Consider the following 23,837-nt stretch of genomic DNA (forward strand, 5'->3'; position numbering starts at 1 on the left):
AAGACTACCGTCACCTGCCCTTGGGGGACATTTTCTTACATGATCTTACCTTTTGGAATGTGCAACGCACCTGCCACATTCTAGAGAGCCATACTCAGCATTTTTTCAGACTTGATAAACAAGGGACTCAAGGTGTACATGGATGACTTTACACCCTATGGAGATGACTTCGAGCCGACATTAAAAACGCTAGAGAAAGTTCTGCAAAGATGCATTGCTACCAGGCTCTGCTTAAGCCATGAGAAATGCCACATGATGATGACCGAGGGCCTCATTCTAGGTCACTACATCTCAACAGTTGGAATTCAGGTAGATCCAACAAAATTTAGATAATCCTCTTAATACCTACCCCCTACACACAAAATGAGGTATGTAGTTTTTTGGGATTTTCTGGATATTATAGAAGATTTATAAAGAATTTCTCCCAAATTGCTGCACCATTATATGCATTAACAGGAAATATCGATTTCATATGGACTGACAAATGTGACATTGCTTTTGAAGATTTAAAATGGCTAGTATCAACAACCCCAGTATTACGGGGCCCGAACTGGGATTTGCCATTTCAAATTTCATCCAATGCATCAGATATAGCCATTGGAGCAGTTCTTGGCCAGGAGGAAGATAAAAAACCATATGCAATATACTACATCAACAAAAATTTATCTCCTGCTGAGTTGAATTACACTGTGACCAAGAAAGAATTTATGGCTGTAATCTATGCTATTAACAAATTCAGACACTATATAATAGGATACCCTGTGGTTTTGTATACTGATCACTCTGCTATTAAATATTTAGCTAATAAACTTGTTACGAATGGAAGAGTGACACGATGGTTGATCCTTTTGCAGGAATTTGACATAACAATCAAGGATCGACTAGGAAAGGAAAATCCGGTGGTAGACTTCCTCTCACATGTGCCAAAGACAGACGACTCGACAACAATAGAAGACTAGTTCCCTGATGATCGTGAAAACACCGTGGTACGCAGATGTTGCGAACTACCTAGCAGTGGGAAAATTACCCAAGCACCTGAAGCCAAGTGAAAGAAAACAAATAGTACAACACAGCACTCAGTTCTCCTGGATCGGAGGATACCTCTTTCACACAGGAGCCGATATGCATATCAGAAGGTGTGTTAGGGAAGACGAAATCTTTGACATCATCAAAGCTTGCCACGATGGACCTGTTGAGGCCTCGAAAATCGCTGCAACAACATCGGGGATAACCACCCGGTCCGGACCTTAGTACAACTCCTTTTCCGTTTGGAATAGTGGCTCCGACTCGGGATAATGGGACTAGTTTCCCAAAAATGGATAAACGGGATGAATGGATGATTTATAAACTAAGCTAACGGTGAGCGAATAACTAAAACTATTAACAAGAATACATAAACTATGATCTATCCCGGGGACTCATTGAGCTTTAAAGTGTAGCGCTTGATGATCTGTGTCTATAAACAGGCATATAGATGACTCTATTTAATAGACATAGACGTTATCTCATTCATGATTACTATGCTTAAATAGTTAAGCAAAGCGATTAAAGCGATATTACCACACTTATCATTTATATCATTGACATATACATGATTAAAAAGAAAGGCACATCATAAAACATCCAATAGTGGAATGAATATAGATCTGCTGTTACAGCGCATGCATATAATCAATAATAGCAAGAATAATCACATAGCAATTCATATGAAAGGAATGAATTCAGACATAGATAGAAATACCATATGAGCTACTTGACACTCCCAATATCAATCGCTACTTGTAGTTCTTCCTTCAATGCAAAAACATTCTCAACAAAGACAATAGTGCATAATTGCATAAAAAGCTTCCTTGTCGAATTAAGAACAACTTGTCCAGTTTCATAAAAGAATATTGACTGAAGCACAATAGTGCAAACTTCAGTCTTTAAGTCTGGTACAAAACTTTATGACCCTTTCCAAAACAATGAAAGGGTCTATAAATACTAAATTAATGTAAATATCTATTAAACTGAAATCCTACTTCGGTATCAATAAATCTTGATCCTATTTTCCTCAGCGATCTGGCAATCGGCGGCATGATTCATCAAGTAGGCTGCTTGCCTTTAAATCTGAGCTGACTTATCGCAAGCATTGGCTCTACTTTAGGAGGTTTGTTGAGGCGCGAACTGAGCTGGGCGGCATAGGTGGCATCCTGAATATCGGGAATTATATACCCGATCGCATCTGTTAGGCACTTAAGGGTAGCTCTCTGTGTATGCGGATTAATCAGGAAGAGCCAATATGCTTCCATGGTTAAACTGTTAATCCCAGCGATTAATCTTCCCTTTTCCTCTAAATCAGGATAACATGATTGCTCCAATATGTTTGTTGTTGTCAACTTTCCTAGTGTACATTGGGAAATCATATTTGATAAGTAGAGAGTGTTGTTAACTAGTTCAACCAGATTGCTGGAAGTTGATTTACATCTTGAAGCTACCCTCTCTGCTTTCATCATCTGAGACTGCCATTCTATGAAGAGTATATCTTTATGTGTTTCTAAGATTCTAGGCAAATTTGCTGCTCTCCCTTGTTCAAAATCTTTCCAGTCAAGAAATGCAATTATGATCTCTTCGGCTTGATCCAATTCATTTCTGGCCTTCTCTACCTGCTGGTTTATGGATGTCGTTAATTCACACAATGGCTCTGCCTGAGCGATTTGTTGACACAGGAGCTTAATTTGGGATATTAATGCAGTGTTTATTTGTAATTCTTCTGCTCTGAATTCAGCCACTTGTGGAGCGCCCTTTATTTTTTCGAGCTGCAATGACAATTGAGCGATTTGCTCATCCTTTGTTTTCATCATTTGCTCGTTTTTCGCCCTTAATTGTGCCAATGCCTCTGATAATTCCTTCTGTTTCTGGATCGCGCTTTGGTCGATCCTTGGCTTTTCTGCCTGCAATTGCTGAGTTAGTTGACTGTTCACTTGCTGTTGTGTCAACAATTGCTGCTCTGCCTGCTCTGCCTTCTGCTTTGTCTCAGCCAACTCTGCCTGTAATGCGAATATCTCTTGATCCTTGGTTTTCAGTAGAAGACTTACCTCCGATGCCTTATCAATTGTCGCTGCCGAATAGGCTCCCGCATACTGTGATAGTTTTGTCAGATCATCGGAGGGGTCAAATTCCTCCTTCCAAACCACATTGCCCGTAACAGTTTGCTCTGGGAAAAGGGAAGGTTGATCAGTCCTTCTTCTTTTCCTTTGTCGTTTAACCACTGCTTTATGCCTTGGGCTGTAGAAGACATCTAGGGGAGGAATATCTTCTACCTGGAGAATGATTTGGTCGGAGGGGTCCTTTGGTATTACCTCAACATCCTTAGAAATGGGTGGGCTGCTGGTTCCACTTAGAACCTGTGATGAAGTGATTTCCAGTGTGTCTGTTGTCTTGGAAGTGTCTGTATCTTTTGAACATTCCAAACCACTGATAATGGAATCAAACTGTTTCCACTCCTGGAGCAATTTAGGGTCAATATGAGTATCTATATTGACATCAATGGTGGTTTGTTTTTCCTTTTCAGCTTGGGAATCCTTCCACACCTTTTCCTGCTCTCTCTTCTGTTGTTCCTCTTGTTCTCTCTTTTGCCTTTCCTCATGCTCTTTCTTCTGCTGTTCCTCTTCCTCTTTCCTCTGTCTTTCCTCCTGTTCTCTATGTTGACTTTCTTCCTGTTCTTTTCTCTGTTGCCGACCAGGCTCGCTTGATGATGTTGCTGGGGTTGTTGCTAGTAAATCTAGAGGTAGAGTTTGCAACCTCTGTTCTCTAAGTTTATTAAATTCAGTTAACCCTTCATCATTATATTTCGCCTTGGCGAATGCTCTAACCTGGTTTATTGACTCAGCTGAAGAGAACAGGTCGTCAAAGATATCTTCCTTATGATCAAATCTTGTCAGTTTGGCCTGTTCTAATGCATTATAGGCAAATTTATTTGGATCGAAATGCCTATTTGGGAGAGTCGCCAGAGTCAAGGATTGAATTTTTGTGGCTTCCTTTTCTGCATGTTTGAGATCATGCAAGGTATATACACCACACCTTAAAGGAAAAGAGGGCCAGCCTTGCTTCTTATTTTTCTTGAGCGTTTGTGTAACACTCTCAGCAATGATTTGGTAAGAAATTTCCCTCGCTAGCAGTTTATCTGGTATGTACAAAGGGAGGACATGAGGTCTGGCTTGGCTACCGAAAACTCTTATGTAGGTAAATCTTTCTTCTCCGAACCATCTACCTATTCCGGTTAAATCAATTCCGGCTTGATAGGAAATCTTGGGAGCAGGTTTATCGAAAATGGAATAATAAATAGGCAACATAAAGCCATTACAGACTTGGTATAGATGATGTTTATAAGAAGATTTCCACAATTTCTGATGATATATATGAATAGGCGTGGGGTCTTGTGCAGTCCACCTCCAGCTGAGTACGGGTAATTTAGAGTTAAAACAGAGGGTATCTAGAATATAGGCACTGTAGTAAAATGGGGGAATTACCCTTTCAGAAATACGGGTCTTGTTTCTAAACTCAAGCACAGCTTGTGCTAATTTGTCAGAGAGGATAGTGGCCCAATCCATAATTACACTGTTGCATGCTGCTTCCATTAGAGGAACCATTTCTATGGTAAAATTAGCAGAGTCATGCAATCCCCATAATCTACACATCATTATTCCAGCATAGCAATAAGGAGAAGCCAAAGAATCAACCGAGTACTTACCGGAAGATTCGTGTTTGTGCTTGGCCGGATTTTGTCTCCAATCCCGGATGGATTCGGATTCAACTTCATTTTCATTTGCGAATTTCTCCAGGAACGCCTTATTATATATCTTCTCTGGCTCGGGCAAATGGTACATTTGCCTTAGATCATCCGCCCTGAATGACCCGAAAATTCTCCCGTCTCTGGTGCTGAAGGTTCTATCCAAGATTGGAATTTCTTCAATCGCCCACCGCACTACGTCTGTGTATGGGAGAATTTGCTCCCTGGCCGCTATCCTTTGAAGGAAAGAGGCGGCTAAATCCTTGAGAGTACTCTCAGACTTTCGAGTTAAATCCATAGTAGCTTCTACTATTGTCCTTGCTGGTTCCTCGGCTTCAATAAGGTTGTAGGTGCCTTGCCAAGTAACTCTGATGAGACCCGTACATGTAGTATCAAATATCAAGCCCTTCTTTTTGTCTAGGACAGCTTGACCTGCAGCTGGTGTAGCGGAAGCGCCTGTGGTCTTCTTGGATTTCTTCCCCATCTTGCTTGAGCTTTCTCCTATGGATGAATTTTGCACAGCGACGAAAATAAACGTAACACAGAGATATGCTAATGAAAATCCAAAATGGGAAAGATATATTGATCAAAGCGTGCTGAGAGATTAAATTTTAAAAATGGCTGCGGATACAATCCATGGGAAGATCTTACAATTACATTAAATGGCCGTTTAAGACCTGCCATCCTTTAAATGCTCATTATACCATTATTCGCCTGAATAGCCCGCTTAAGCGTGCTATGGATATTTTGGCGGTTGAGTGCAGGTGATCGATTACTTAAGAGATCAAGCTTTAAATATGAATGGATCGTAATATCCCTCCATTTAACAGCTTTTTTTGAAATCCGCGCTATATCATAATCGGGCGTCGGGAACACCTAAATCCTTATGTTGACAATTTTGAAATCCCGATCGCCGATAGCGATATCGCATCGCATCGGGAGAATTGGTGTTATATAACCATATGGATAGCATACCACCGACCGCCGATAGCGAAATCGCATCGCAACGGGGTGAATGGGCATAACAATGTGCATAGATAGTGTATCGCCGATTGCCGATTGCGATATCGCATCGCATCGGGGGTATGACCTGGGCGCCTTATTATTGTGCATAGGATATTGCCGATTGCCGATTGCCGATTGCGATATCGCATCGCATCAGGGTGGAAGGCTTGGGGTGCTTTAAGACTTGCATAGAGTATTGCCGATAGCCGATAGCGATATCGCATCGGCGGGAACCCATATGTCACTTATTTGTGTTTTCTATGTCATTGCGATATGCGATCTTGCGATCGCTTTATCGCAATGATGAAAGATTGTTTTATTTGACCCAAAATGGGTTTTTAAAAGGTTTTATATAATGTCTTTATTTGGTTTGCGGACCTTTTTCAAATAATGAAATATTGATACCAATTAACTTCTAAAGGGACCCATCTCATATAATAATTTTGTAAATATAAATGATATGAAAATGGGGGGTTGTTGTAGGGCACAACAATTGGCGATTCGCTGGAAGAACCAGTTATCTCTGAAAAGCACAGAAATACTTAAACTTTTGCAAAATAGAGTTCTAATCAAAGGGGAAAATTCTAATATAACTAGGTATATATGCATTCCAAGTAAAATGAATCTATTTTTTGCTAATTTCCTCTCTTTTTAAAGAAAATAGATACATTCTAAGTTTTAAATAGGCCTCTATGGGTTTATAATGATAAAACAGAAAACTTTTCCAAATCAGCTTTTAAAGTGAACTCCTCTGTCATAGGTAGAGCCTCTACTGCCAGCAAACGTTTATAGTTTCGACAGGGATACCTTTTAACCATGCTATTGTCCATTGTTCCATCCAATTAAGAGTGTGATTATCAGAATGAATTCAAAACATGTTTTCATATTTTGTATTTCATTTCCTTTTTCTGTTATTGATAAGATAAAAAGCCATTGTCCTAGTTTGGTGGCCAGCTATTGACAATGCCATTCACTGGTAGTAACCTAACCGAACAAGCTGGCTCGTGATGAGACCCCTTGTCTTATAATTTTAAGCCATTACCCTGTTTTGGTATGCAGTATTGGTAATGTCGGTTAAACTATTTCCCTATGAACATGGTAAGCAGGCTTGTAATAAGACCTCTTATCTTTAATATCAGATATTTTAGAATTACACTTTGAGTAATCATAAACTTTAGTGAATGGGATGAACAATTTTCTTCTTAAGAGTAAATGGATGACAGGGTAAGAGTTGAAGATGCTGAAATTGGATTAGCTTCTATCTTGATATTGATAACTTTTTGAGACCAATTTGAAAACAGAAAATGATTTACAATACTTCTAAACTTTGAGAGGAGTTCACAAAACTTGAAATGTGGTTTCAGAATACAATGATACCTAATTTCCTAGAAATTATCCCTTTTGGTTAAGAGTTCTATTATTTAAAAGTCAATATCGCAGTACTCCTATAGATCAAATTTTCAAACACAGGAAAGGGTCAATAGTAGATACCTTACAACATTATTTTCTACAAACTATAAAATCCTATTAAAATAAAAGGAGAAGGGGCTACCTTCTCAATTGAAGAATTTTTTCAAGATAAGGCCATTAACAGGGAGAGAATTTCTCGAACCTGATAAATCTTGCAATATAAAGGTCGAATGGCCTATCTTTTCACAGATCTGAAATGGTCCAAGCCACATCTTCTGGAACTTGGTGTGTTTACCCTTGTCCTCATGGGCTTTGTCCCATTTCAGAACTAAATCACCGACTTGGAATTGTTTTGAACCGGATGAGACTGAATCAAAAGCTGCTTTGATGATTTGCTGATGTTTGGCATGAGTAACCCTGGCTTTTTCTCTTTCCTCTTCTAGTTTTAGAATTTGATCATGTCTAAGCTGAATAGAAGAGGAAGGACTTTCCTCAATGAACTGCACTAGGGCTAAAGAAGGAAGAACAAGATTTGTGGGCAATACTGCTTCTTTTCCATACACAAGATTGAATGGGGAAGATCCTATAGAAGCTTTCTGTGTTATCCTATCAGCCCATAATGCAAACATTAAGGATTTGTGCCAGTTTTTATGATTCTGTTCGATAGTTCGCTTAATGATTTTGATCAGATTTTTATTAGTAGATTCCGCTAAACCATTACCCTGGGGATAGTAATTAGTAGAATATTTCAATTTAAATCCTCTTTTAATAGCGAAATCAATCATAGCATTTCCTGAGAAATAAGATGCATTATAAAAAACAAGAGCATTTGGGACACCAAACCTGGTAATGATGAATTGATCTATGAATTCAATGATTGCTTCAGAATTTGCTGTCTTCAGAGGGATTGCCTCAACCCACTTAGTAAAATAATCAGTAGCAGTAAGGATATACTTATGCTATTTGGAAGATGGTGGAGTAATTTCCCCAATGATATCCAATCCCCATTGTTCAAATGGTTGTTCAATGTTGACTGGTTGGAGAGGGAAAGCTGATTTGCGTTGTCTTCCACTAGAAGTTTGACAATTGAGTCATTTCCTTACATACTCGTGGGCATCTTTAAACAGAGTAGGCCAATAGTATCCAACATGAATAATTTTGTGAGCTGTTGTATCAGCTCCAAAATGTCCTCCTGCTGGTCCATCATGTAACTCCTGCAAAACCTTTTGTGCTTCAGGTTTCTCAAGGCATCTTAATAAGATAGAATCATAATTCTGCTTAAAAAGCACATCATCAATAATTGTAAAATTCTTTGCTTTCAACCTAATGGCCCTTTTGTTCTTGTAAGATAGGTTTGGAGGTGCATAACCATTCTTTACATAAAAGATTAAATCCGCATATTGAGATTCAGAATCAGTAACACTTATCTGATTGATTTCTTCAGTTTGATCTGTATCGCTTGATTTTGGAATGTTGGATGCTCCTGCCAATATCCTGCAAAAACCTTGGCCCCTAACAATCTTTGCTGGCCTAATTTCTAAGTCATACTCTTGAAGCGCTGTGACCCAATTTGCCCTTTTTTCACCCAGTTCTTTTTGGATTAATAGTTGCCTAACTGCAGGGAAAGGAACTATAACTTTTGTGTGGGTTTTCAAAAGGAAGGGTCTATAATGTTTGACTGCTTTAAATACAATGAAGGCTTGTTTTTCTACATCGGAGTAATTCAATTCAGCACCCTGAAGATTTGAGCTAAAAATGAAATGGGTGCTTCCAGATTGTGATCATTTAGTTGTGTGAGTACTGCAGCATACGGCGAATTGGATGCGATGGTATACAATGTAAAATGATTAGAAAAAATTGGAGTGTTTAAGGCTGGGGCATTGATTATTGATTGCTTGATTAGATTAAAAGCTTCTTTTTCTGCTGATCCCCACTTAAAGACTGAATTTTTCTTAATCATTGTTTGAAGTGGCAAAATAATTTGAGAAAAATCTGGAACAAATCTTTTAACAAAATTGATATGGCCTAAAAATGACTGCATCGATTTTTTATTGTGTGGGAAAGGGATTTCAGAGATTTCTTTGATCCGATTAGGATCAATATAAATGCCATCTTTGGACACAATAAAACCTAAGAGCTTTCCTTGATCAAGAGCAAAGAAAGACTTTTTCGGGTTAAGGGAAATACCATATCTTTTGCAACGTTGAAAAATTTGATTTAGATCATGCAAATGATTATACCTCTCCTTAGAGAATACAGTAATATCGTCTAGATAGACGACTACTATTCTATTAATCAACCCTCTAAAAGCTATATCCATAGCTCTTTGGAATGTCGCTCCTGCATTTATAAGTCCGAAAGGCATTTTCTGATATGCATATGTTCCCCATTTTGTTCTGAATGTAGTTTTAAGTTGGTCATCAGGATGAACCAGGACTTGGTTATATCTTGAGAAACCATCTAGAAAGGACATCAATTCAGAGCCTGCTACTGATTGAAGTATTTGCTCCATAGTAGGTAATGGGAAATTGTCTTTCAAGCTTGCTTTGTTCAAATTTCTGAAATCAATACAGATCCGAATGTCGCCATTTTTCTTTCTGACTGGCACCATATTAGAGACCCAGTTTGAGTGTCGGACAGGAAAAATAATCTTGGCTTTCAAGAGTTTTTTAAGTTCCGATTTTATCTGGCTCTCTAAGTTTGGATGTATTTTTCTTAACTTCTGCTGAATAGGTTTCTGATCGGGAAGTACCGGAATGGTATGCTGGATAATAGACGAATCATATGTCTTCAAATCATCATATTTCCAAGCAAAAACCTGTTTATTTTTCCTTAACAGTTTAATGAATGCCTCTTTCTCTTCAAAGGAAAGTCCTAATCCTAAATTAATATTTTGAGGAGCTTGCTCAGTACCTAGATTTATCAATTCAAACCTAAGGGTAGAGCTTTGGAGCTTTGCATTAGTTACAGGTTTAAACCTGTCTTTAATATCATAAAGATCTTCCAGCTTTACCACAGGCTTAGGAATTGCATTTTCCTGAGGTGTTTATCTCATTTGGGAGTCATGCTCATCTTCCTCAATGATTTGATTATCATAGGACTTTTCAGAAGTTAAGAATTGTAAAATATCCTCATCATGGTTGAATACCCTCCAATTAGTGACATTGTCAGGAATTGAAGGCCTTAAAAGCAATTCTACGGAAAATCTATCTGGGCTGTAGTCTTCAGAAGGTAGGAGCTTGGAAGCTACATTAGCTAGGAGATCGGCTGCCGAGTTTTGAGACCTGGGAATAGAGGTAACATTGAATGCGGAAAAGTGCGAGGTAAGCTCTTGTACTAGCGATTGATAATGCTTGAGGTGATTCGAAAGACAATGAATTGCATTCCTCACCTGTTTAACAATAATTTCAAAATCGCCAAATACTTTTAGATATTGCACTTTAAGGCCGATTGCTTTATATAATCCCTGGACTAAGGCTTCATATTCGGCTGTATTGTTAGTGCATTCAAATTCTAGCCTACATGACATCATTGTCTTTTCTCCTTGTGGGCTAACCAAAATACATCCTGCTCCTGAGCCCTCGCTAGACTTAGACCCATCGAAATATAAAGACCAAAATAAAGAGGTATTAACAAATGTATTTACAGTTTTCTCAGCATCATTGAAACATCTAGACCTATCAGTTTGTGAAAAATTCTCAATCTGAGATGTAAAATGATTAATTGAGAAAGGGGATGGTTGGGCAACAAAGTTGCCAAAGAATGACTCTGATGAATAATTCCCCAAAATGTTTTTGTTGAACGCTACAGGTTGATTTTCTTGCTCAAATTCAGTAACTGTGTGGGTCATATGTTTCTCTCGATCGATCCTTATTTGATTTGGCTTACCCTTATAGGGAAGCCACATATGTGACCAATCAGTGGAAATATACCCATGCAATTTTTCGGACCAATCCCTGCTCAAAATTAAACCGTAAAATTCAGGTATATCGGCTATTAGGATGTCAATCCTTTGTACTACTCTGGGATCAACAGACAACCTGATAGTTACGGAATTAATTCTCCCACAACCTGCACTTTGGTCCTGTCCAACTGTACAATATGGATAGCAGACTTCTGGGGTTCAATGTTCAGTTTAGAACAAACTAAAGCTGGCATTATGTTAGACGATGCCCCTGAGTCAATTAAACAGTTGTGCAGGTTTCTGTTATAGATATCATAGGTTAGCAGGAAGGGTGGAGTATGAAAATTTGATCTATCTCCAATCAGAACTGAATCGGTAGCTTCAACCATACCTGGAGGAGGTTGGCCTGAGTCATTAGCAGCTTTTGCACTGGGAAGTGGTGTAGAGGGAACAACATTCAATTCTTTAAGAAGTAATTTCTGCTGATGCTTTAATTTACTAATTTCAAACATGGTAATGTTTGCTTTAGTTTTCTTCATGTCATCAACAATGTTATACTCCATTGAATCGGATACCACTAATGTTTTGGATGTTGAAGGAGTACTAGAAGTTGAAGGCTGGTTTTGGGGAACTGCTACAGGTGATTTCTTTGCAGGTGTTTTTTCTTTGGTTGTAGCAGCACCAGCACTCCTTTTCTTTGACGTTACCTGAATAGGTTCAGAAGTACTTTTGCTCCTAGTAGTGACTGGGAACGCTTCTTCTTCATTATCGGTATCAGAGTTGGGGAGTATAAAATCCCACATTCCATGACATTCCACTACTTCTTCCTCATCATCAGTTGGTAAGATCGCTTCCTCTTCCTCTTCTTCTTCTTGCTCTGAATCTGCATTATATATGACATTTGGTGGCTTTGACTCATTTCTCTTATAAGTCCTAAAGGGTCTTTTAGTTGAGGTTTCGGCTACCTGTTTCTTTATCTCAACCATTTCATTTGACAAAATTTTTAGGACTTTTTGCAAACCTTCCATGTCATATGGGTCTTTTGGGGTCTTCTTCCTTGAGTCATCTTTAAAAGAGACTTTCTTGGCTTTTCTCTCTTCCAGAGCAGCTTTCTTCTCTAGAGCATTGATGCATTTTTCCACAGCAAGTGCTTCTCTCATGTTTTCAGCTAAGGTAGCTTTCCCAGCCCTGTCTACAAAAATGGCTATATTGGCAGGTAGGGCGGAAATATACCATTCGCTTCAAATTTTTTCACTTGGTTTGGAGGCTGTAGGGATTTTATTCAGGAGTTTATTGAAGCGGGCATTAAATTCCTTAATTGGTTCCCTATGCTCTATTCTCAGATTGGAGAGATCGTTTATTAGGGTAGCCAAAGACCTATCATCTCCATACTTGGTAAGAAACTACTCTTGGCAAGTGTTCCAACTGGTAATGGAACCAGAGGGTAAAGAGAAATACCAGGATCCTGCTGATCCTTGCAAGGTGTAAGGGAAAAGTCTAACAACAACATCTTGTTCTGTTACTCCTTTCAAGTTGATTGCTAACATGAAATTATTAATGTGTTCCTCAGCCTGGGTTCCATCATCTGGATTTAACTTAGGTAGCCATTTTTCAGGGTAATCTGGTGATGGATGCAATGGTGCAGGCATATTGACTGCACCAGGTCTGGTCCATGGATCTGCCATTATAATAGCAGTAGTGGTTGATACTACCGCTGGAACTCCAGATGTCTGGGAAGGAAATAATGTTGAGGAGTGAGCAGGTTGGGATGCTGAAGCTTCTAATCCCTGGTGAACAACAATATGTAATGGGGAGTGGATGGTTGACTTTGCAGATGAGAAGTTGAAATGGAGGATGTGGATGAAAGCTCTTCACTGTCAAATCCTTCAGTATTTTTCTTCGCCTTTTTCCTTTTGGGTAAAGGGAACTCAGTGGGTTCAATACCGAGCTTTTCGCTCTGAAGTCTGGTGAGAGGATGAGATAAATTGAACTGCGAAGTCGCACTGCTTTGTGATACATCAGATTTCTGTGGTGAAATCGAGAAGCTCTGAAGTTTGTGGATAAGAGACTGGACTTCAGGTGATTCAAGACTTAATTGTTCTGGAATATGATGGGTTTGAGCAGTGGTAGTCGATTCCTCTTCTTCTTGTTTGGATACTGGTGAACCAGCATGTGAATGAGAAGTTCGAGGGGATTCGGAGGGAGAATTACTCTTAGAATGGCTTTCAGATTTGGGTTTGTTTGCCATTCACAGTCAAGCCCTCCTTCTAGCGCCAAAAATGTTGAGGCCTCGAAAATCGCTGCAACAACATCGGGGATAACCACCCGGTCCGGACCTTAGTACAGCTCCTTTTCCGTTTGGAATAGTGGCTCCGACTGGGGATAATGGGACTAGTTTCCCAAAAATGGATAAACGGGATGAATGGATGATTTATAAACTAAGCTAACGGTGAGCGAATAACTAAAACTATTAACAAGAATACATAAACTATGATCTATCCCGGGGACTTATTGAGCTTTAAAGTGTAGCGCTTGATGATCTGTGTCTATAAACAGGCATATAGATGACTCTATTTAACAGACATAGACGTTATCTCATTCATGATTACTATGCTTAAATAGTTAAGCAAAGCGATTAAAGCGATATTACCACACTTATCATTTATATCATTGACATATACATGATTAAAAAGAAAGGCACATCATAAAACATCCAATAGTGGAATGAATATAGATCTGCTGTTACAGCACATGCATATAATCAATAATAGCAAGAATAATCACATAGCAATTCATATGAAAGGAATGAATTCAGACATAGATAGAAATACCATATGAGCTGCTTGACACTCCCAATATCAATCGCTACTTGTAGTTCTTCCTTCAACACAAAAACATTCTCAACAAAGACAATAGTGCACAATTGCATAAAAAGCTTCCTTGTCGAATTAAGAACAACTGGTCCAGTTTCATAAAAGAATATTGACTGAAGCACAATAGTGCAAACTTCAGTCTTTAAGTTTGGTACAAAACTTTACGACCCTTTCCAAAACAATGAAAGGGTCTATAAATACTAAATTAATCTAAATATCTATTAAACTGAAATCCTACTAAATCGGTATCAATAAATCTTGATCCTATTTTCCTCAGCGATCTGGCAATCGGCGGCATGATTCATCAAGTAGGCTGCTTGCCTTTAAATCTGAGCTGACTTATCGCAAGCATTGGCTCTACTTTAGGAGGTTTGTTGAGGCGCGAACTGAGCTGGGCGACATAGGTGGCATCCTGAATATCGAGAATTATATACCCAATCGCATCTGTTAGGAACTTAAGGGCGGCTCTCTGTGTATGCAGCTTAATCAGGAAGAGCCAATATGCTTCCATGGTTAAATTGTTAATCCCAGCGATTAATCTCCCCTTTTCCTCTAAATCAGGATAACATGATTGCTCCAATATGTTTGTTGTTGTCAACTTTCCTGGTGTACATTGGGAAATCATATTTGATAAGTAGAGAGTGTTGTTAACTAGTTCAACCAGATTGCCGGAAGTTGATTTACATCTTGAAGCTGCCCTCTCTGCTTTCATCATCTGAGACTGCCATTCTGTGAAGAGTATATCTTTATGTGTTTCTAAGATTCTGGGCAAATTTGCTGCTCTCCCTTGTTCAGAATCTTTCCAGTCACGAAATGTAGTTATGATCTCTTCGGCTTGATCCAATTCATTTATGGCCTTCTCTACCTGCTGGTTTATGGATGTCGTTAATTCACACAGTGGCTCTGCCTGAGCGATTTGTTGACACAGGAGCTTAATTTGGGATATTAATGCAGTGTTTATTTGTAATGCTTCTGCTCTGAATTCAGCCACTTGTGGAGCGCCCTTTATTTTTTCGAGCTGCGATGACAATTGAGCGATTTGCTCATCCTTTGTTTTCATCATTTGCTCGTTTGTCGCCCTTAATTGTGCCAATGCCTCTGATAATTCCTTCTGTTTCTGGATCGCGCTTTGGTCGATCCTTTGCTTTTCTGCCTGCAATTGCTGAGTTAGTTGTCTGTTCACTTGCTGTTGTGTCAACAATTGCTGCTCTGCCTGCTCTGCCTTCTGCTTTGTCTCAGCCAACTCTGCCTGTAATGCAAAAATCTCTTGATCCTTGGTTTTCAGTAGAAGACTTAGCTCCGATGCCTTATCATTTGTCGCTGCCGAATAGGCTCCCACATACTGTGATAGTTTTGTCAGGTCATCGGAGGGGTCAAATTCCTCCTTCCAAACCACATTGCCCGTAATAGTTTGCTATGGGAAAAGGGAAGGTTGATCAGTCCTTCTTCTTTTCCTTTGTTGTTTAACCACTGCTTTATGCCTTGGGCTGTAGAAGACATCCAGGGGAGGAATATCTTCTACCTGGAGAATGATTTGGTCGGGGGGGTCCTTTGGTATTACCTCAACATCCTTAGAAATGGGTGGGCTGCTGGTTCCACTTAGAACCTGTGATGAAGTGATTTCCGGTGTGTCTGTTGTCTTGGAAGTGTCTGTATCTTTTGAACATTCCAAACCACTGATAATGGAATCAAATTGTTTCCACTCCTGGAGCAATTTATGGTCAATATGAGTATCTATATTGACATCAATGGTGGTTTGTTTTTCCTTTTCAGCTTGGGACTCCTTCCGCACTTTTTCCTGCTCTCTCTTCTGCTGTTCCTCTTGTTCTCTCTTTTGCCTTTCCTCATGCTCTTTCTTTTGCTGTTCCTCTTCCTCTTTCCTCTGTCTTTCCTCCTGTTCTCTCTGTTGACTTTCTTCCTGTTCTTTTCTCTGTTGCCGACCAGGCTCGCTTGATGATGTTGCTGGGGTTGTTGCTAGTAAATCTAGAGGCAGAGTTTGCAACCTCTGTTCTCTAAGTTTATTAAATTCAGTTAACCCTTCATCATTATATTTCGCCTTGGCGAATGCTCTAACCTGGTTTATTGACTCAGCTGAAGAGAACAGGTCGTCAAAGATATCTTCCTTATGATCAAATCTTGTCAGTTTGGCCTGTTCTAATGCATTATAGGCAACTTTATTTGGATCGAAATGCCTATTTGGGAGAGTCGCCAGAGTCAAGGATTGAATTTTTGTGGCTTCCTTTTCTGCATGTTTGAGATCATGCAAGGTATATACACCACACCTTAAAGGAAAAGAGGGCCAACCTTGCTTCTTATTTTTCTTGAGCGTTTGTGTAACACTCTCAGCAATGATTTGGTAAGAAATTTCCCTCGCTAGCAGTTTATCTGGTATGTACAAAGGGAGGACATGAGGTCTGGCTTGGCTACCGAAAAATCTTATGTAGGTAAATCTTTCTTCTCCGAACCATCTACCTATTCCGGTTAAATCAATTCCGGCTTGATAGGAAATCTTGGGAGCAGGTTTATCGAAAATGGAATAATAAATAGGCAACATAAAGCCATTACAAACTTGGTATAGATGATGTTTATAAGAAGATTTCCACAATTTCTGATGATATATATGAATAGGTGTGGGGTCTTTTGCAGTCCACCTCCAGCCGAGTACGGGGAATTCAGAGTTAAAACAGAGGGTATCTAGAATATAGGCACTGTAGTAAAATGGGGGAATTACCCTTTCAGAAATACGGGTCTTGTTTCTAAACTCAAGCACAGCTTGTGCTAATTTGTCAGAGAGGATAGTGGCCCAATCCATAATTACACTGTTGCATGCTGCTTCCATTAGAGGAACCATTTCTATGGTAAAATTAGCAGAGTCATGCAATCCCCATAATCTACACATCATTATTCCAGCATAGCAATAAGGAGAAGCCAGAGAATCAACCGAGTACTTACCGGAAGATTCGTGTTTGTGCTTGGCCGGATTTTGTCTCCAATCTCGGATGGGTTCGGATTCAACTTCATTTTCATTTGCGAATTTCTCCAGGAACGCCTTATTATATATCTTCTCTGGCTCGGGCAAATGGTACATTTGCCTTAGATCATCCGTCCTGAATGACCCGAAAATTCTCCCGTCTCTGGTGCTGAAGGTTCTATCCAAGATTGGAATTTCTTCAATCGCCCACCGCACTACGTCTGTGTATGGGAGAATTTTCTCCCTGGCCGCTATCCTGTGAAGGAAAGAGTCGGCTAAATCCTTGAGAGTTCTCTCAGACTTCCGAGTTAAATCCACAGTAGCTTCTACTATTGTCCTTGCTGGTTCCTCGGCTTCAATAAGGTTGTAGGTGCCTTGCCAAGTAACTCTGACGAGACCCGTACATGTAGTATCAGATATCAAGCCCTTCTTTTTGTCCAGGACAGCTTGTCCTGCAGTTGGTGTAGCGGAAGCGCCTGTGGTCTTCTTGGATTTCTTCCCCATCTTGCTTGAGCTTTCTCCTATGGATGAATTCTGCACAACGGCGAAAATAAACGTAACACAAAGATATGCTAATGAAAATCCAAAATGGGAAAGATATATTGATCAAAGCGTGCTGAGAGATTAACTTTTAAAAATGGCTGCGGATACAATCCATGGGAAGATCTTACAATTACATTAAACGGCCGTTTAAGACCTGCCATCCTTTAAATGCTCATTATACCATTATTCAGCTGAATAGCCCGCTTAAGCGTGCTATGGATATTTTGGCGGTTGAGTGCAGGTGATCGATTACTTAAGAGATCAAGCTTTAAATATGAATGGATCGTAATATCCCTCCATTTAACGGCTTTTTTTGAAATCCGTGCTATATCATAATCGGGCGTCGGGAACACCTAAATCCTTATGTTGACAATTTTGAAATCCCGATCGCCGATAGCGATATCGCATCGCATCGGGAGAATTGGTGTTATATAACCATATGGATAGCATACCACCGACCGCCGATAGCGAAATCGCATCGCAACGGGGTGAATGGGCATAACAATGTGCATAGATAGTGTATCGCCGATTGCCGATTGTGATATCGCATCGCATCGGGGGTATGACCTGGGCGCCTTATTATTGTGCATAGGATATTGCCGATTGCCGATTGCGATATCGCATCGCATCGGGGTGGAAGGCTTGGGGTGCTTTAAGACTTGCATAGAGTATTGCCGATAGCCGATAGCGATATCGCATCGGAGGGAACCCATATGTCACTTATTTGTGTTTTCTATGTCATTGCGATATGCGATCTTGCGGTCGCTTTATCGCAATGATGAAAGATTGTTTTATTTGACCCAAAATGGGTTTTTAAAAGGTTTTATATAATGTCTTTATTTGGTTTGCGGACCTTTTTCAAATAATGCAATATTGATACCAATTAACTTCTAAAGGGACCGATCTCATATAATAATTTTGTAAATATAAATGATATGAAAATGGGGGGTTGTTGCAGGGCACAACAGGACCTTGTGGTGGAAATTTTGCAGACCACAGTATTGGTCACAAAGTCTTATAGATGGGCTATTATTGGCCCACCATTTTTAAGGATGCCAAGAAATTTGTCTAGGCATGCGATAGTTTCCAAAGAATGGGCTGCCCCAGACAGTCTGACGAGATGCCCCTGCATCCACAGTCAGTTGTTCAACCTTTTGAATGCTGGGCATTAGATTTTATTGGCCCAATAAACCCATCATCTAATCAAAAGACATATATACTGGTTGCAATAGAATATGTGACTAAATGGGTGGAGGCAGAAGCATTACCAAGGGCAATGGAGGATTTAGTAATCCACTTTATTTTCCAAATCTTCATGTGGTATGGCTTGCCTAGAGAAATAATCACGGATGGAGGGCCACAATTTGTAGGCCATAAGATTGCTGCTACATAAAAAAATCACCATATCACGCACAAAATCACATCTCCGTACCACCCGCAAGAAAATGGCTAGGTAGAAAGTACCAATAAAGTAATCGAGGCTATACTAACAAAGACAGTCGCATCACATAGATGTGACTGGGCTACCTGATTGCTAGAAGCCCTATGGGCATATCGCACGACATGGAGAAATACCACAGGATATTCCCCATATCAGCGAGTGTTTGGAAAATAACCTATCTTCCCAATAGAATTTGAAATTCAGACATTGAGGATAGCTCAAGAAGTAGGCTTGGACTTGAATGAAGCACATATTAACAAGCTACATCAAATCAATGAATTGGATGAAATTCGACTATCAGCTCTTCAGCATACTGCACTGATCCAACAACAAAGAGAGAAATGGCATGATCCCCTCATTAAGAGAAAGATATTCCATGAAGGTGATTGGGCACTTCTGTATGATTCTAGGTTCCAAGATTTCCCGGGCAAACTCCATACTAGATGGTTAGACCCCTATGAGATACAAGAGGTGCATGATAATGGCATCCTTACATTAGCCACCATTGATGGGTCTGGCTACTCTTTTAAAGTGAATGGACATCACGTACGCCTCTATCACAAACCACTTACAAGGGAATCCTTTTGCCAACAGTTACAAGAAGATTCCACAATACAAATTCTTGCTGAGGAGGACAACCCTTCCACAGTGCCAGTCCAGTGAAGAATTTACTTTTTTGAAGCTTGTACATAAATTTGCCTTTTTGTTTAATTGGATTTGCTTGGATAATAGATTGCATATTAGTTTTTTTTTCTCTATTTTTCCTTTGCTGTTCCCTATAGGGAACAGCTGCTGTTCCCTATAGGGAACAGCTGCTGTTCCCTATAGGGAACAACTGCTGTTCCCTATAGGGGACAAAAATCTTCGTGTGCATTTTTCCTTATTGTTCCCTATAGGGAACAACTGCTGTTCCCTATAGGGAACAACAATTTTTGCGTGCATTTTGCCTTGCTGTTCCCTACAGGGAACAAAATTTTTTGTGTATATTTCTCTTTGTTGTTCCCTATAGGGAACAACAATTTTTGTGAGACTTTTGCATTGCTGTTCTTTATAGGGAACAACTGCTGTTCCCTTTAAGAAACAACACTTCCGGCATGTATTTTTCTTGCTATTCCCTACAGGGAACAATTGCTGTTCCATATAAGGAACAGTTATTGTTCCCTACAGGGAACAACTGCTGTTCCCTATAAGGAAGACAAATTTTCATTTAAATTTTGCTTTGTTGTTCCCTACAGGGAACAACTGCTGTTCCCTCTAAGGAACAACACTTCCAGCGTGTATTTTTCTTGCTATTCCCTATAGGGAATAGCTGCTATTCCCTACAGGGAATGTTTGCTATTCCCTATACGGAACAACAATTTTCATGTAAATTTTGCTTTGTTGTTCCCTACAAGGAACAACTGCAGTTCCCTACAACGAACAACAATTTTCGTATGTATTCCCTTTGCTGTTCCCTACAGGGTACAACACCGTTTTGTGATTGTTTTCTTTGCTATTCCCTATAGGGAACAGCTGCTGTTCCCTATAAGAAACAACACATTTTTTGCGATTTTCTCTTTGCTGTTCCTTACAGGGAACAACTGTTGTTCCCTATAAGGAAAACACTTTTTGTGTGGATTTTTCTTTCACCATTCCCTTCAAGGAACAACACTTTGTGAATATTTTTGAGAACATCTTCTTTCTCTTCCATGCATAAACATCCCTAGACCACCCCAGTTTCAATCTTTATAATCCTCTTAATGGCATGAAAGGTACAATACATATTTAAGTACAACCAATATGTAGTCTAGTGGAACATGCAAATACCTTGAATACTATCATCTTTAACAAGATTTCTTTGTGATGATCAAGAAAAGGAAGTACACAGTTATCTATATCACTTCACTGTCCTCATCTCCACTATAAACCAAACTGATTGATTATCTGTACCATGTTGGTTTCCCCTTTCCTGTATAACTCTCTCTGTGAATTATCAATAAGATTATGGGTATATTTTTTATATTGATATGTCAAACTTCTTCCGCCATCCCTACTCTTAAGGAGTGATGAGCCACCCTCTATGTATAAAATGGGGACTTAATATATATATATATATATATATATATATATATATATATGTATTCACTAACAACTTTTATGATGTTTTTTTCCACAGATGGAGGATAGGGGGTCTCATCATGAGCCAACCTACCATGATCATAAGGAAGCGGTGAAGTGGCATTCCCACTATGGCAACCACACCAGGGATATGATCCAATGGATGCATAAACAAACAAAGTCCTTGGAAATAGGAGGTCTCATCACGAGCCGGCCTGACCACTTTCGCTACTTCCCTGTGAATGGCAATGTGTTCACTTGGTTACAAAGCCAACACATTGGTCTCTATTATGGACTTCATAAGACACTTTCCAAAATTATACATAGAGGACCATGGTTCCCAAGGGTTAGGAAGAAACTCTGTCGAGGCTATGGAGGCCTACAGGAAACAGAGGCTCTGCTGATGGTATTGAAGCTCTATTTTACATCAATAACTATTATAATACCCTATTATTATGTTATCTTCTCTTTTTACAGAGAGACTATGTCCCTAAAGTACCTTGAACCTTTATGCATGAGTAATTTTGTACAAAATCAATCACAACAGTTTTAAGTGGAATAAGGCAGTAAAGTATTATTTCTAGCGCATACTGTCCCTCTTTCCTTATCATATCACATCATGACAGCCTATCACTTATTGATAATTCTCGGGTACAAGCCTTGATTTCACCACTCCAATATCCTTTATGATCCTTGCATTAATAAGCATACCTTTCCAATACATCACCCCTGTACTTCGCCGCCAACACTTTACCCTTTCATTCATTCGGTCGTAGGCGACCTATCATTTCGAAGGGGGCGGGGACCTCCAACGTACTTATGCATGTGCTGTCAGTTTTTCATTGGGTTTTGTAGAATGATATGACATTCTATGATCACAGAGCATGTGGTGTGATGATAGCCCTCAATAACAGTATTTATATTTATAAAGTATCACTTGTTAGAACCATTGCAACCATTTGTTGTTCCATCACTCAACTCTGTTCGTTGCTGTGTTTTCTCTGCTACACTTATCATTTGTAGAATTCAAGCAGTATGGGAGGAAGAACAGTGTGCAGAGAGCCACTAATACTGGCTGTTTCTGATGCAGCCAAGGAAATCTTAGCTCAAACTGGGTGGCTAACATACTTTACAAGGTTTCAAACACCCAATGAGGAAATTTCCATCAAATTCTTACGAAATGTTCAGAATGGAAAATCCATGGTAAGGGGCAGGAAAATCACAGTATCAGATGCTGTGATAATAGAAGTATCCGGGTTACTGACAGAAGGACCAGTGTGGGCTGGTAAGCAGTTGAAGCTACAGGACACTATTGAGGCTTTCAGGGATGAAGGATAGGAGCTGATCAAAAAGGGCAAAGGCACAAAGATGTGGTAAGGCTGCATCAACTCAAGCTCCTAGTAGTTCTAAAATGAAAGTGCTCTGTAAATTTACCAGCATTATTGAACTCTTTACCACATGACACCGTCGAGAGGCTAAGACGATCCCAACACATAGAAACTGTAGTAAGCCACCACTGTTTGATTAGGCTGATAGTTAGCTATAACCTCGCCCAACAACAATCAAGATGGGATGAACTAATATTAGCTCTCGAAGGAGGTTTAGCTCTGCCTGCACCTAACCCAGTCTCAAAAGGAAGTGGACTACCCTTGCAAGGAACATACCTCAAAAGCATAGATGATCCACAAGGCTGAGGTCAAAAGTTGGAGCGACCGAAAATCCTCAAGGCGGTGTTAGTCAACCCATAAAATTGTCTAGCCCAAGGAGTGAACAACACTTGCAGCTAGAAGGGTAGGATAACCCTGAATCAGAACATGAGGAAGAAATAGGGCATTCTGGAGAGGAGAAAATAAATGAATCAGGACTCCCCTCAACACCCAATACGAGTCCCCAAGGTGATTTGTTGCATGATATCGAATTGGCCCAGATGTTGGCCAACATGAATGATTACATACAGCCTGAAATCCAGCTCAATTTTAATTTGGGAGCAACCCAATCTCTAGACAACTCTGGCCATAATAGAATTCTATAAGAAGATATAAGCCGCAAAGCGGAAACAGGTGCAGAGGCCATTCAAGAAGAGGTGAACCAACTTGGTGACATGCCTCCAGGGGAAACCAGCCAGGTAGGCCTAAACACAGAAAACATAGGCCAAGAAGAAGAAGTAGAAATAATTTGAGAAAATGATTACCAATCTGGAGACACGGTCCTTTTAGAACAGAGTCAGGATGAGCAATCGGGCTCGTTAGAAGTAGAAACTATTAACAGAACAGTTGCTCCTCCAGAAAAGTATAGAGACAAATTGAAGAAGCTTAGGAAAGAACAACAGAAGCTTCGCAAAACAGTAAAAAGGCTCAGAAGAAAAATAAAGGAAATCACAGCAGGAAAGGTCTCGGACAAAACCTTGGATATAGTAAACGTAGCTGCATAGATATAATCATATGAAGGGAGGGCTACAGGGACTCAAACCGTGCCCACACCCACTCAATTTGTTATTACTCAAAAGGAACAACATGCAATTCTAGTAGAAGCAGCTACCTAGACAAAGGATGTACCCTCTTACAACATAACTACCCAGACGGAGGATGTACCCTCCTACAACATGGCTACTCAGATGGAGGCTTGGACCTCCCATAATAAAGAAACACAGACAGAGGGCATCCCTTCTCATTGCAGAAGTACTTAGACAACCATTCAAGCCAAAGGTGTCAGGACACACAATAAACACATTATATTGAATCTTCAAGAAGAATTAGCACAGGCTCAACTTGCCTTAGAACGACTTGAGCAAGAAACTGTTTCCTAACAAAAATACCAAGAGT

Source organism: Pinus tabuliformis, chromosome 7 (assembly GCF_031772625.1).
Source record: "Pinus tabuliformis cultivar Carrire ecotype Pingquan chromosome 7, CPIR1, whole genome shotgun sequence".
Classification (NCBI taxonomy): domain Eukaryota; kingdom Viridiplantae; phylum Streptophyta; class Pinopsida; order Pinales; family Pinaceae; genus Pinus; species Pinus tabuliformis.